This window comes from Geotrypetes seraphini, chromosome 3, assembly GCF_902459505.1.
Source record: "Geotrypetes seraphini chromosome 3, aGeoSer1.1, whole genome shotgun sequence".
Lineage (NCBI taxonomy): Eukaryota > Metazoa > Chordata > Amphibia > Gymnophiona > Dermophiidae > Geotrypetes > Geotrypetes seraphini.
In genome coordinates, this window is record NC_047086.1 from 150,754,986 (window position 1) to 150,771,156 (window position 16,171).

General features: G+C 43.8%; 1 protein-coding gene across 6 annotated transcripts in view; it reads left to right on the forward strand.

Moving 5' to 3' along the window:
• FAM184A (family with sequence similarity 184 member A) overlaps positions 1–16,171 on the forward strand; it is a 408,528-nt gene that overhangs the window by 70,467 nt on the left and 321,890 nt on the right. The gene's annotated exons all lie outside the window — the stretch shown is intronic.

Genomic DNA, 16,171 nt, shown 5'->3' on the forward strand with positions numbered 1-16,171 from the left:
ATGAGCTGTGCTTGCCAGTTCATAGATGAAAGCACACAGGACAATCACTCTGGGGGGGGGGAACCCCACAGTTTACTTGGAACCCCACAGTTTACTTGGAACCCCACAGTTTACTTGGAACTCCACAGTTTACTTGGAACCCTCCCACAGTTTACTTGGAATTGTTGGTGCTGCCGTTGGAGGATTCGGGGGAGGGGGTAACCCCTCCATTACAGAGGAAATTGTAATTTTTCCCTGTTTTAGGGAAAAATTACAGTTTCCTCTGTAAGTGTGCACCCACCCCCAACAGCAGTACCAAGACTTCCAAGTAAAGTGGGGGGTTCCCTCCACATCCTGCACACATTTGTCTCTGCTCATTTGTCCGTGCATGATTGTCCTGTCACCGTGCTTGTCCCTCCCCTCCAATAATCTCAGCCAAGAGTCCATTCTTGACCACAAGGACAAAGACCCAGTGAGAAGCTGAGAGAGACAAGGTGCCTGAGAAATTGGTTGCACTCGCCAGCTAGGAAAAGGAAGCACCACACACTGGAATGGAAATGGGCAAGGAAGCCAACTTCTGGCTATGCGCACTCCAATGCACATACAGATAACTGCACGAGTGTCATACTAGAGCAGCAAGCGGAATGACTAAGGAAGAGTCCTACTGAACCGCCATGTGGAGCTGTGAACCACAGCCAGATGAAGCTATGCTACGGTTGAGGGAACTGTGCTCAACACTCTTCGTCCCAAGAAACAGCGATGCCAAAGAGGCCAGAGGTGCTATGCTCTATATCATGAAATTGAGGCGTGATGTACCGGGCAACTGAGACTGCTCCCCAGATCCAGGGATGAATCTATGCCAAATAGAGAGCTGACCTCTTACTCTACATCCAGAGAAGGATCCATGTTAAATAGGCAGAAGACACTACATCATGTTCCACCTGTTCCAAACTGTTAGGAGTTGCCCTGTTCTATATCCAGAGACTGAGCTGTGGCGAACAGCGAGGAGGAGACACCACATCCAAAAACGGAACTGGCAAAGAGGCAGAAGGCGCCACACTCCACATCCAGAGATGGAGCTGAGCTAGCAGGGAAGAGGCTCCATGCTAGAAGTCCAGAGTCAGAACTGAGCCTAGCAAGCAAGAGGCTCCACGCTGATGTCCAGAGAGGGAGCTGATTCTAGCAGGTAGGAGGTGCCAAACTGCATTTCCAGAGACAGAGATGAGTCTAGCAGGCAGAAGGTGCCACACTGCATGTCCAGAGACGGAGTTGACCCTAGCTGGCAGGAGGTGCCCTGCTCCACATCCAGAGATGAAACTTAGCCTAACAATAACATTTCATTATAATGTATATTTTGCCACTACCCCAAAGAGTTCAAAGTGGATTACAAAGAAAACCAGTTCATTACAGTTGGCCAACCATAGCCTCCTTACTGCCTGATAGCCCAAGACTGGGAAAGAGCAGAACTGAACATTCTGAACCTTCTGAGCTGGAGCACCCAAAGCGGATAAGGCAGCCTCTCCCTAACCGAAATAGCAGATAGCAACTAAGGGGAAGCCAAATGGCCTGAATAGAGTGATCTTCAAACAGCGGGCTCAACCAGTGTCAAAGGGCCAATTGCTAGAGAGCCAGGATGAGCTGTTCTTGCCCTCCCCCCCAATAATCTCAGCCAAGAGTCCATTCTCGATAGCAAGGACAAAGACCCAGTGAGAAGTTCTATGCTGGAACAAACCCAGTTAAACAATCATAATACAAATAGTTTCTCTACAACAGATCATCTGAAAAGTTCTTAAATAGATATGTTTTTAATAATCTCCCAAATGTCATGTAATTATCTTCAGCTCTTATATTAAAAAAGAAGGAGCCTTATTCCAAATTGAGTGTGCGCCTGATGAAAAAAAACCTAGCCCAGTGACCCTGTTTTATCTGTTTTGTACTTGGAAACTTAATATTAAACAGATTTCGAGACTGATGACCTATTCTCCCTGATTAGACCTAATAAATATAAAGAGACAAACCATATAGTATTTTAAAAACCTTTATATAATAACAGGAAGTAAGTGCAGTTTTTTCATTTAGGAAGTAATCATATCAGATTTAGAAGGCACCACGCTCTACAGCCAAAGATGGAGCTAAGTCTAATAGACAAGAGGTGCCGAGCCCTACAGCTAAAGAGAGGGAGCTGCGTCGAACAGTCAGGAAGCCACAATGTATCTCTAGAGACCGTGCTGTATCGAACAGGCAATAAGCACCATAATTTACATTTGGAGGTGGAGCTTCGCTTAACAGATAGGAAGCACCCCGTTCTACATCCAGAAACGGAACTGTACCGAACATGCAGAAAGCTTCATGCTCTACCTCCAGAGTCAGAGTTGAGCCGGACATCCAGGAGGCACTATGTACTATGTCTGGAGATGGAGCATACTGCCCAGGCAGAAAGAACAATGCTGTATGTCTAAAGATGGATTTGCACTGAACAGGCAAGAGGCCCCATGCCCTCCATCCAGAGATGCAGCTGCATTGAACAGTAGGAGGCACCACGTGTGCCGAGCAATTTGGAATCACTACGCTCCTCATCTCAGGATGGAGCTGCAACCAAGTGCTCTTGCTGGACCCAATAGGAAAATATCATCACATTCAGAAACCAATGGATAGGTCCCCTACCACTTTTAAGAAACATTTCAATCAGTCTCTAGAGTCGGAAGTGGTACCGGAGGACTGGAGAAGGGCGGATGTGGTCCTTCTCCACAATAGTGGAAGTAAGGAAGAAGTAGGGAATTACAGGCCAGTAAGTCTGACTTCTGTGGTAAGCAAATTAATGGAAACGCTTTTAATGGTCAAGTTTCTGGAAACCTGTAGATTAAAGGACCGGAGGCAACATGGATTCACTAGAGGTAGGTCTTGTCAGATAAATCTGATCAATTTCTTTAACTGGGTGACCACAGAATTGGATAGAGGATGTGCACTAGATGTGGTGTATTCAGATTTTAGCAAAGCCTTTGATAGTGTTCCACACAGATGTCTAATAAATAAACTGAGGGCCCTCAGGATGGGTTACAAAGTGATGGGGCTGGGTCAGGAACTGGTTGAGTGGAAGGTGACAGATGGTAGTGATTAATGAAGATCGCTCCGAGTGGTATGCCTCAAGGTTCTGTTCTTGGGCCTGTTCTTTTTAACATTTTTATAAAATTGCTGAAGGGTTATCGGGTAAGATTTGCAACTTTGCGGATGATATCAAAATCTGCAATAGAGTAGACACGCCGGATGGTGTGAACAACATGAAGAAAGACCTGGCAAAGCATGAAGAATGGTCTGAAATTTGGCAGCTAAAATTTAATGCTAAGAAATGTAAGGTCATGCATTTGGGCTGCAAAAACCTGAGGAAACGGTACAGTTTAGGGGGTGAAGAAATTATATGAACGACGGAAGAGCGGGACTTGGGTGTGATTGTATGTGATGATCTTAATGTGGCCAAATAGGTTGAAAAGGTGACGGCAAAAGCTAGAAGGATGCTAGGTTGCATAGGGAGAGGTATGGCCAGTAGAAAAAAAGGAGGTTTTGATGCCTCTGTATAAGACTGGTGAGACCTCATTTAGAATATTGTGTACAATTCTGGAGGCCGCACCTTCACAAAGATATAAAAAGGATGGAGTCGGTCCAGAGGAAGGCTATTAAACTGGTGTGTGGTCTTCGTGATAAGGCGTATGGGGACAGACTTAAAGATCTCAATCTGTATATTTTGGAGGAAAGGTGGGAGAGGGGAGATAGTCGTTTAAATACCTACATAATATAAATGTGCATGAGTCAAGTCTCTTTCATTTGAAAGGAAACTCTGCAATGAGAGGGAATAGGATGAAGTTAAGAGGCGATAGGCTCCGGAATATTCTGAGGAAATACTTTTTTATAGAAAGGATGGTAGATGAGTGGAACAGTCTCCTGGAAGACTGTGAAACGGAGACTGTGGCTGAATTCAAATGGGCCTTGGATAGGCATGTGTGATCTCTGAGAGAGAAAGAGATAATGATTGGATGGGCAGACTAGATGGGCCATTTGGCCTTTATCTGCCGTCATGTTTCTAAGTAATATTAAAAATATTGTAGTCTGTAACTAACATTTACGTGCAAAAGGGCTGTTGATCTATTTTTTAAAAACAAACAAAATATCCTCTGTACAATTTTAAGATACAACATCTTAACTTTTAAACACCCTCCCCCCCGATAATTATTGTAATGAACCAGATATAGCATAGGGACCATGAGACTCTTAGGGCTCTTCAGCTTGGAAAAGAGACAGCTGAGGGGAGATATGATTGAAGCCTACAAAATCCTTAGTGGAGTAGAACGGGTACAAGTGGATCGATTTTTCACTCTATCAAAAATTACAAAGACTAGGGGATACTTTTAAAACCAATAGGAGGAAATATTTTTTCACTTGGAGAATAGCTAAGCTCTGGAGCGCATTGCCAGAGGTTGTGGTAAGAGCAGTTATCCCAGGACAAGCAGGCAGGTATTCTCACATATGGGTGACGTCATCGATGGAGCCCGGATGCGGACGCCTCACAAGCAGACTTGCTTGAAGAAACTCAAAGTTTCGAGTCGCCCGCACCGCACATGCGTGAGTGCCTTCCCGCCCAGGGTAGGGCGCGTCTCCTCAGTTCTCAGTTTTCTGCAGAGCCGAAAGTTCGTCTTTGACTCTCTGCGTTAACTACGTTACTTGTGCCTTCTCTGAACCGCAACTTTTTTTTCCTCACAAATCGCTGCTCTTCTTTTATTTATTTTATTTTCAGTTTAAAAAAAATATATATATTTTTTTTCCTCTTCCGTCCGTTTTCAGGGACAGGCCCCTCGGCCACAGCCCGAGGGCTTCGATCTTGCGGTGGCTATTTTCACTTCTATGTCCCGGCCTGTCATGGGCTTCAAGAAGTGTAGCAAGTGCCAGCGTGCGATCTCTCTTACGGACCCACACCGTCGCTGCCTCAAGTGCCTTGGGACGAAACATCATCCTAGGTCATGCCTGTGCTGTGCTACGCTTCAGCCTCGAGCTTTCAATCATCGTTGTATTTTGGTGGACAAGCTCTTCGAGATGGAATCTTCTACTGATCCCTCGACTTCAAAGGCGACCTCGGCCTCGACTCCTACCGAGGTTACTCCTGCTTCTATTGCTTCCACCTCGAGCCTCATCAGACCTTCGTCGTTTGCAGCGGCTCTTTCTTCGATGACATCTGCAGTATCTTCATGGTAGACTGAATAGGGTAACTAAGTTTATTGAGGCATAGTGGTGTTTTGGTGTCAAGCGGGTGTGGCGAAGCAACGAAAAATTTCATTTTTTCTGAATTAAGTTTGAGCTTGAAGTCAGTCATCCATTGCTCCAACAAAGTTATAGCTTCTGATGCTTTGGGAATAGTTTCCGAGATAGAGTTAGCAAATGGGATGATAATCGTAAAATCGTCTGTGTAACTGAATAATTTTATCCCCTACTGGGTTAATTGTACACCCAGTTGAGGACATGTAGACATTGAAAAGCAATGGGGATAGCGGTGACCCTTGCGGCACACCGGATGGATTGCTCCAGGTATCGGAGAGGTCATAATTGAAACGTACCTAATAAGTACGGGACATAAGGAAGCCACGAAACCAGTTCAACACCTCATCCCTGATACCAATAGCATCTAGGCATTGTAGCATTTTCCCATGGTCTACTAGATCAAAAGCAGAGCTCATATCAAATTGCATGATCAGGGCATTGAGGCCCTTGCTAAACAATAGACACAGATTGTCTAAGATAGCTGCAATTACTGTCTCCATACTGAATAAAGGTCTAAACCGGATTGAGTTTCATGTAGGAGAGAGAATTGATTAAGATGTTCCATCAATTGGGTGTGTACCAATCCCTCCCATGATTTTTACGAAAAATGGAATGAATGTTACTGGTCTGTAGTTGGTTACTAGAGCTGATGATTCTTTACTATTTTTTAGGATTGGGGTTATTATTATGTGACCGTTGTTAGTGAGGAACTTCCCATTTTTTAGGTTATGGGCTAAGTAGTGTAGCAATGATAGTTTAAATTCTAATGGCGCCGCTTTTATAATTTCTGGGGGACACGAGTCCAGAACGCAATATGATTTAGAGTATTTGTTATATAGTTTGGTATAATCATTCCATTCTAGGTCTTGAAAGGAACTCCAGATCATGTCTGCTGGTATTTCATTTCATTGTATATTAGCTATTTGATGATCACTGGGGTCATTTGTTGAACAGTTGTTTCTTAGGTTTTTAATTTTTGAATCGAAATGCAGTGCTAAATCATTCACAGAGGGTGACTTAATGTTGTGTACGGGTAGAGTGTAGTAAGTGGTGTCAAATAAATTTGTGATCAAGTTGAACAGCTCTTTTGTATTGATTCCTTGTGAACCATTGCAAGAACCATTGCAAGATAAGTTGATTTTGGTGGAGTAGAATGCTTTACGTTTATCTTTTATCAGTTGTTTGTAGCTTTTTATGTTGGCTCACCATTTGTTACAGTCTGCCAATTCTCCTGTTTTGTTCCAAATTCTTTCCAGTCGTCTAGCTAGTTGTTTCATTTTTAGAAGTTCGGTGTCGAACCATTTGTTATATTTATTTGCACTACTTTTGGTATTATGTTTAGGGGCAATTTTATCTAAAATGGATGTGCTGGTTGTCGTCCAGTGATCCCAGAAATTGACTCCTTCATCATATTGTGACCAGTATTCTTCTGGATCAATATAACCTCTTGTGTGATGTTCTCTTTTTATCATTGGACATGTTTTAGATTTTCGATGAGACCAGATTAACCTGAAATAGTAAGTAAAATGGTCAGACCAGATGTCGTGACACCAGGTGCCTTCAGGTAGAGAGATGACAGGGTTTAGGATTTCCTTTGTGGACATGGCTACCACATCTAAATGATGGCCTTTTTCATATGTTTGTGTGGGTACAGGGAGGTTGTAGTTAAGTAGGGATAGAAAGTTTTTTAATTATTTCGTGTCTGTATTGTCCTCTTCATCTAGGTGTATGTTTATGTCTCCTGTGATGATATTGTAGGAAGGGCCTATTGAATTATGTAGGACAAATTCACAGAAGTCGTCTTTGGCTTTTGGCCAGCTTTTTGGTGGGACATAGAATAATAAGCAAGATAGGGATTCTTCTAGTTAATTGTTACTGATTTTACAGGCTAAAATTTCTAGTTGGTTGGTCACTTTGGAATCCGATAGTTCGAACTCAAATCCTTCTTTAAGAATAATTGCTAATCATCTTCCTTTTTTTCCCTCGCGGTTTAGCGTAAGGATTTTAAAATTATCTTGGAGAAGATCAATTATTATTGGATCATCTTCAGCCATAGCCATGTTTCGGTTAGAAAGAGGCAGGCTATTTGCTTGCTGATGATCCAATTTTTAATTAGGAAAGCCTTATTCCTGACAGATTTAGTATTAAGGTATGCACAGGGAATAGATGCAGATGTGATAGGTTTGGTAGAAAATAGTGGTTCTGATAGGTTTTACTTCCCTTATTCTTTTTTTAAGGATTCGTTGATGTCTTCTTTTATTTGAGATAACATTAATGTGATTTATTATGTCTTCTTGTGGGTTGATGATGTGCATGATTGATAGATCAGGGTAGTGGATAGATTATAATTGTGGGTAGAGTGAGTTAACATCTTTGATGCTACCGCTTATCAGGTAAATCAATAAGATCAGTAGGAGATTCATGTTTGCAGGGTAGTGTGTATCTTCCTGTCGCAAAAACTGTATTGGTTTCCTTAAAATTCTCGATTTATAGTTTGTGTGGTTATTAGGCGGATTGATATAGTTCTTAAGATGACCCAAGTGGGTATAGCATCTAATAGTTACACATGCATCTTAACAATTACACATGCATCTTAACAATTATACATGTCTCTAACGATTACCATGCCAGTAACAACTACACCTGCCTCTGGTAGTTACATATGCTTCTAACAGTTATACATGCCTCTATCAGTTACACATGCCACCGTTCCTCCTGGAAGGGAAGGGAAAACTATGGATAAATTTGGACGTCGCATTTATCAAAATGCCATGATGTCCTCTAAAGTCCTCAATTATAATTTTCAATTCATTACTTATTTTGAATTCCTTATTTCTCTATTGCCAAAGTTTTTGACTTATCTGGATACTCAAAAACATTTTGAATTTCAAGAAGTCCTGGCTCCTTTATCCCAACTCAGATTACATCTCCTGCAGTCATCTTACGATGCCTTCGAGTTGTCTGCCCGGGCAGCTGCTTGTTCTGTGGCTATGCGTTGTCTTGCTTGGCTTCGTACCATTGACATGGACCCTAATCTTCAAGAACGCTTGGCTAATATCCCTTGTGACGGCAATGACCTCTTCAATGAATCCATCGAGGCAGCCACAAAGAAATTGTCTGACCATGAGAAATCCTTTGCTTCTATTGTCAGACCCAAGCCAAAGCCAGCTCCTGCAAAACCTGCACGTCCTGCTCCTATCTATCAGCGGCGTTTTACTCCGAGGATGGCTCCTTATAATCGCCCTCCTCTAAAGAAACAGCAGCCTCAGAAACAACAGAAACCTCAACCTTCTGCTGCACCTAAAAGGCTACTCAGCCTTTTTGACTGTTTACAACAGAGCATAATCTCCACCGTTCTGACTCTGTCTCATTTTCCCCCTATAGGAGGTCGTCTCCATCATTTTTACCACCGATGGAAGATAATTACATCCGACCTCTGGGTACTTTCCATCATCAAGGAAGGATACTCTGTTCATTTCACTCAGATTCCATGAGAGCTTCCTCCAAGAGAGTATCCTTCCAATTCATCCCAGACCGCCCTTCTTCTTCAGGAAGCTCAAGCTCTGCTTCATCTCCATGCCATCGAACCAGTTCCCTTGGAGCATCTGAACAGTGGTTTTTACTCCTGTTACTTCCTTGTTCTGAAGAAGACGCGCGATCTGCGACCCATTCTGGATCTCAGGGCTCTCAACAAATTTCTAGTCAAGGAAAAGTTTCAAATGTTGTCCCTGGCATCCCTTTATCCCCTTCTCGAGCAGAACGACTGGTTATGCTCTCTGGATCTCAAGGAGGCCTACACTCATATCCCCATTCATCCGGCCTCCCATCAGTACCTCAGATTTCAGGTGGGGAATCTGCATTTTCAATACAGAGTACTACCCTTAGGCCTGGCCTCGTCTCCCAGAGTGTTCACCAAGTGCCTGGTAGTAGTAGCAGCAGCAGCTCTAAGGAATCATGGTCTTCAGGTATTTCCCTACCTAGACGACTAGCTCATCAAAGATTCCACATCTCAAGGGGTTATTGTAGCGACCCAACAGACTACCTGGTTCCTACAAAGTCTGGGATTCAAAATCAACTTTCCCAAATCTCAACTTCAGCCCTCACAGAATCTAAAGTTCATTGGAGCTGTTCTGGACATTGTCCAACTCAGAGCATTCCTTCCACAACATCTGGAAGCTCTTCTTCAACTCTGTCATACAGTATCTTCCCGCTCTTCCATCTCAGCGAGACACATGATGGTACATCTGGGTCGCATGGCCTTCACAGTACACATAACTCCTTTTGCCAGACTTCACCTCAGAATTCCTCAGTGAACCCTGGCATCTCAATGAACGCAAGTTTGCGACCCTCCTTCTCGACACATCTCAGTCACTCCTTCATTGAAGAAGTCTCTCCATTGGTGGATGCTCTCTTCCAATCTTTCCAGAGGCTTGCTTTTTCAAACGCCCCCCCCATCAGAAGGTCCTCACGACAGACTCTTCGACCTACGCTTGGGGCGCTCATCTCGATGGTCTCCGTACTCAAGGCCTCTGGACCAGTATGGATCGTCAGTGTCATATCAATCTGTTGGAACTCAGAGTGATCCTCAAAGCTCTCAATGCTTTTCAACATCTGCTTCACGACCAAATAATCCTCATTCGGACGGACAACCAAGTCGCCATGTATTATGTCAACAAACAAGGAGAGACGAGGTCTGCCTCCCTTTGTCAAGAAGTTCTAAAGGTTTGTGACTGGGAAATCTGCCACAACACCTTCCTTAAAGCTGTCTACATTCAAGGGGCGAAGAATTGCTTGGCGGACAACTTGAGTCGTCTCCTGCAGCCTCACGAATGGCCACTCGATTCCACCCCTATTCACATTTTTTTTACTGTGGGGAACGCCTCAGATAGACCTCTTCGCAGCTCCCCACAACCACAAACTGCCTCAATTCTGCTCCAGGATATACTCTCCTCATCGCCTCGAGGCAGATGCTTTTCTTCTGGAATGGTCAAATCTTTTCCTCTTTGCATTCCCTCCATTTCCTCTCATTCTCAAGACTCTGGTCAAGTTGAAGAATGATCATGCCACCATGATTCTAATTGCTCCTCGGTGGCAACTCAGCAGCAGGGAGCCAATACTTCTACCAGTTTTTCCTTCTCTACTTACACAGAGTCAAGGATCTCTGCTTCATCCCAACCTGCAGTCTCTACACCTGACAGCTTACCTCTTAACATAACCCCTCTTCAGTTTTCTCAATCTGTAAGAGATGTTTTAGAAGCCTCTAGGAAGCCTACCACTAGACAGTGCTATCACCAAAAGTGGACTAGATGTTCTACGTGGTGTTTTTCTCATCATAAGGAGCCTCAGAATTCCTCCTTATCTTCTGTTTTGGACTACCTTTTACACTTATCCAATTCTGGCCTAAAATCTACATCTATCCGAGTCCATCTCAGTGCAATTGCGGCTTTCCATCAGCCTATTGAAGGGAAACCCCTCTCTGCTCATCCAGTGATTTCCAGATTCATGAAAGGACTTTTCAATGTCAAACCTCCTCTCAAACCGCCTCCTGTGGTTTGGGACCTCAATGTTGTCCTTTCTCAACTCATGAAGCCTCCATTTGAACCAATTGATAAGGCTCATCTGAAGTTTCTCACTTGGAAAGTGGTGTTTCTCATAGCCCTCAATTCTGCTCGCCGAGTTAGTGAGCTGCAAGCTTTAGTTGCTGACCTACAGTGTTCCATCATGACAAAGTGGTTCTTCATACTCATCCTAAATTCCTCCCTAAAGTGGGCTCGGAATTTCATCTCAACCAATCTATTGTTCTTCCAGTGTTCTTTCTAAAGCCTCATTCTCACCCTGGAGAAGTTGCTCTTCATACTATGGACTGTAAACGTGATTTGGCCTTTTATTTGGAACGCACCAAACCATACAGAACTGCTCCTCAACTTTTTATCTCCTTTGATCCAAATATGTTGGGACATCCTATTTCTAAGCATACCATCTCCAACTGGATGGCGGCTTGTATCTCATTCTGCTATGCCCAGACTGGATTACTCCTTCACAGTAAAGTCACAGCCCATAAGGGTAGAGCTATGGCAGCTTCAGTAGCTTTCCTCAGATCTACACCTATTAAGGAAATTTGTAGAGCTACTACTTGGTCCTTGGTTCATACCTTCACTTCTCACTATTGTCTGGACACTCTCCAGACGGGATGGACAGTTTGGCCAAACAATATTACAAAATTTATTCTCCTAAATTGCCAATACTCCCACCATCCCATTCTGGTTAGCTTAGAGGTCATCCATATGTGAGAATATCTGCCTGCTTGTACTGGGATAAAGCACAGTTACTTACCATAACAGGTGTTATCCAGGGACAGCAGGCAGCTATTCTCACAACCCACCCACCTCCCCTGGTTGGCTTCTCTGCTAGCTATATGAACTGAGCAGATGTGCCCTACGCTGGGTGGGAAGGCACTCGCGCATGCGCGGTTCGGGCAACTCGAAACTTTGAGTTTCATCAAGCAAGTTTGTTTGTGAGGCGTCCGCATCCGGGCTCTGTCGATGACGTCACCCATATGTGAGAATAGCTGCCTGCTGTCCCTGGATAACACCTGTTATGTTAAGTAACTGCGGTATAGCGTAGCTGGTTTTAAGAAAGGTTTGGGCAATTTCCTGGAGGTAAAGTCCATAGTCTGTTATTGAGAGAGGCATGGAAGAAGCCACTACTCGCCCTCGATAGGTAGCATGGAATGTTGCTGCTCTTTGAGTTTTTGCTAGATACTGGATTGGCCACTGTGAGGACAGGTTACTGGGTTAGATGGACCATTGGTCTGACCCAGTAAGGCTAGTCTTATGTTCTTATGAAGTAATATTAAAATGCCCTGCATCTACATGCAGAGACAAAATACACAGCTGGACACGCTCGCAGAGGCACACACCGATGTGCAAATGAATGCTCACACAATGCATGCACATAGAAGGATTGGTAAAAATTGCATGAATACTTTCTGCATGATTTCCTCACTTATTCTTTGACACTATAGACCAGCGGTCTCAAACACGCAGGCCGTGGGCCGCATTTAGCCCCCCCAGGGACTATTTTGCAGCCCGCAATCTGTCCTTGCCTAAAGCAGGGGTCTCCAATCAGCTTCCCTTCCCACTGCCCTCCCCCAAGCCACCGCAATCAGGGAACAGGCTAGCGCCCGAGGTCTTACCTCTCCCTGTTTATCTAACCCAGCTCGGAGCTGACCAATTCTCGCCACCCGACATCAATTCTAACGTCGGGGAGGAAGTTCCGGGCCAGCCAATCGCTGCCTGGCTGGCTCAGAAGTTCCTCCCCAACGTTAGAATTGACGTCGGGTGGCGAGAATTGGTTGGCCCCGCGCTGGGGAAGATAAGCAGGGAGAGTTAAGACCTTGGCGCTGGCCTGTTCCCCAATTGCGGCAGTGGCGGCCTGTTCCCCAGTGGTGGTGGCTTGGGGGAGGGCAGGGAGAAGTAAAGAAAGGGGGGGATAGGAGACAGAAAGAAAGAAGGGAGACGGGACACAGACAGAAAGGGGCATGGAGAGAGAAAGACAAAGAAAGGGGGCACCGAGAGAAAGAGAAAGAAAGAAGGGGGCAGGGTGAAAGAAATAAAAAGTTGGGGGAGTGAAGGAGACAGATGCCAGACCAGGGGAAAGGAAGGAAGGAAGGAGGGAGGGAGAGAAAGGAAAGAAAGAGATGTCAGACCATGGAAATAATGACAGAAGAAGAGAGAGATAGAAGGGAAGTTAAGACATGGAAACGTAGATTTTGAAAAGAAAGCAGAAAAATTGAATATTAAGTTAATGCCAAAGGGATGCAAGGCAGAAAGTGAAGATGGAGAGAAAACCAGCCAAAGGACAAGAAGACCCTGGAAACATAGTTAAATGCACAGAAAAATAAAGTCACCAGACAACAAAGGTAGGGAAAATGATTTTATTTTCAATATAGTGATCGAAATGTGTCAGTTTTGAGAAAGGAAAGATATTAAACTTTAAATATGAGGGCTGCAGAAAAAAATAGGGTACTTGGAGGGCCGCAGAAAAAATAGTTAATGACAATTTTGCATAAGGTAAAACTCTTTATAGTTTATAAATCTTTCCTTTAACTGTTAAAGGAAAGATTTATAAACTATAGAGTTTTACCTTATGCAAAGTTTCATTTCTTTAATAAGACGTTAACTATTTTTTCTGCGGCCCTCCAAGTACCTACAAAATCCAAAATGTAGCCCCCCTAAGGGTTTGAGTTTGAGACCACTGCTATAGACCATGTTCTATACTGGAAAGAAGTAGCTTTTATAAGGTTGTCGGTGTTCTCCCTAGAAATTTTTTCCAGGTGGGTGGCATGAAAAAGTAGTCGGGTGGGGCGGGACGGGGAACTTTGGTGGTGGGGAAAATGAAATGTACACTATTTTTATTATTATTTATTTTTCAATGCTCAATATGACTTCCTTTTTTAAGGTGTTTCACTAGTATTTAAGCCACCCTTGAAAAAAAGTAATGCAGATTCTCTTATTCCAAATAACTACTGGCCAGTATCAAACCTTCCATTTCTTTCAAAACTACCGCAGTTGAGAAAGTGGTATTCAACCAACTTCAAACTCATGTTGAATCAGTTAATGCTTTGCATCCCCGGCAATCTGTTTTTTGTTTAAGACATGCAAGCAGTGTCTCACTTCTGGCTCATCACACAATTGTTTCCCACGTATTCACCTTTATAGGACCCCTGAAGAAGACTTTTTGTCGACAACACGGACCGTGTTGGGTCCTGTATCCCTAGCGGACTAGGTCCTTTAGGCCTTTATGTGGATGATTTATTTTTATGTGTATCAAATTATTTTATGTGGATGATTTCAGTGTACCTTTGGAACTTTGACACTTTCAAATAAAGTCCATTTAGGAACATCGTCACTCCACAGAGGTTTTTTTTGTTTTCTTTTGTTTAAGACATAGCACAGAGACAGCAGTTCATGACTTAGGGCTCCTTATACAAAGCTGTGATAGCAATTCTGCCACAGCAAATGCACTGAAGCCCATAGGAATTGCATGGACTTTGGTGCATTTGCACTGGAGAATCGCTACTGTGACTTTGTAAAAGGGGCCCTTACTGAGTGAACTCCATAGTCACCTAGACTAGTGTTTCTCAACTTCTTCAAGCCAAGTACCTCCTGTCTAACAAATACCAACCGAGTACCCCAGCCTAAGCTCTGCCCCTGACCCCATCCCCATTATAATAATACTAATTGTAATTCAATTTCTTCCATTCATTTTTCATGTACACGCAATATAATCTTATTAATTCATAATGGTAACCACAAAATTTTTTTTAAAACCCACAAAGCACACTATGCCGAGAAAATGTTAATTATCATTTATATTTGTTTTATTTTTCAAAGAGGTCAAGGCAGATAACTTAAAAATATACAGTGCAAATTTAGTGCAAAATATAGACAGCAGAATTCTCAAAACTGACACATTTGATCACTAAATTGCAAATTAAATCATTTTTCCTACCTTTGTTGTCTGATGATTTTAATTAGTTTCTGGTTGGACTTCCTTATGACTGTGCATCTAATATTTCTTTCTTTCTGCCTCATGCATTCTTCCTATTCTCCGGACCTCATTCCCTTTCCCAACCAACATCTCTCTCTGTCCCTCCATAAGTCCAACTTTTCTTCCTCTCCTCTCTCTTCCAACCCTATTGGCAACATGTCTCCCTCGCTTTCCCTCCTCTATTTTGATCTTGTATCTCTCTGTTCTTCCTCAAAGTGTCTCCCCATCTGTCTCTTCTATCTGCACCTCCCATAGTCCAGCATCTGCCTCATGTCTTTCCCCTTTGGTCCAGGCCTCTCTCTCTTTGTCTTTCTTCTGCTTACAACCCCCCCCCCCTTCCAGCATTTGTTCTCCTTTCTTCTAGGTCTTTCTCTGCCTCTCTCCCCTGCCTTCCTCCCTCTCTCCTTGATCCAGAATCTTTCCATCTCTCTGCAGTCTCTTTCTCTCTTTCTGACTCTCTCACACTCTGTCTTCCCCTTCCCCATGGTCTGACATCTCTTCCTCTTTTTTCCATTCTGCCCCCGTCCATGGCCCGACTTCTCTCCCTCATTCTCCAGTGCCTCATCTCCGCGTCCTGAACCTACAAACCTGTCTCTGAAGTTTCCAACAACACCCAAAACTTTGCTTCTCTAACATCACGCTCCCTCTGCCGTGTCCCGCCCTGCCAGAAACAGGAAATTGTGTCAGAGGGAGTGAAATATAGCCGCTGGAAAGCTTTGGGGCTGGTACCTAGCAACCTGTGTGAATTGCTGGCAGTGACCTCATAGACAAGTGTTAAGGTAGGACACAGGGTGGAGGGGGAGAGAGAGAGAGGAAAAGATACAAGATCGAGAGGGGGAGTTGGATTTAGGTTAGAGTGGGGGAAAATGGCAGAGTGGAGGAAGGTTTGACGGGGTGGGGGATATGCATATTCTGGAGGGGGTTGGTATTTCCAGAGAGAAAGTGGGATGCTAGATGGAGGGGTAGGGGTGTTCAGTTTGAATCTGACTGGAAAGAGGGGAAATGCTGAGTTGGGAGGGGGTTGGAGATGAGTTGGATTGGGTTGAGTTATGGTTTGAGAAGACGTGGAAGATGCCAGAACAGGGGGAAATTGGGTTAACAGTGGAAATTTTCCATATTTATTTGTTTTTTATATTCTGCTCATTAGTGGACTATTTGAGCAGTTTACAGTGTTACAAAGGGTGTGGGAGAGATGCCCTGAGAGAAAATGCTGGCACAGAACCTTTTTTTTTTTTTTCATAATGCTACTTACTCCTGAAGGGGAAGATAGCCGGGCGCTCACCTATATTAGCTGGGCGGAGCGCCCGGTTAAAAGACGCTAGGGAGAACACTGTTG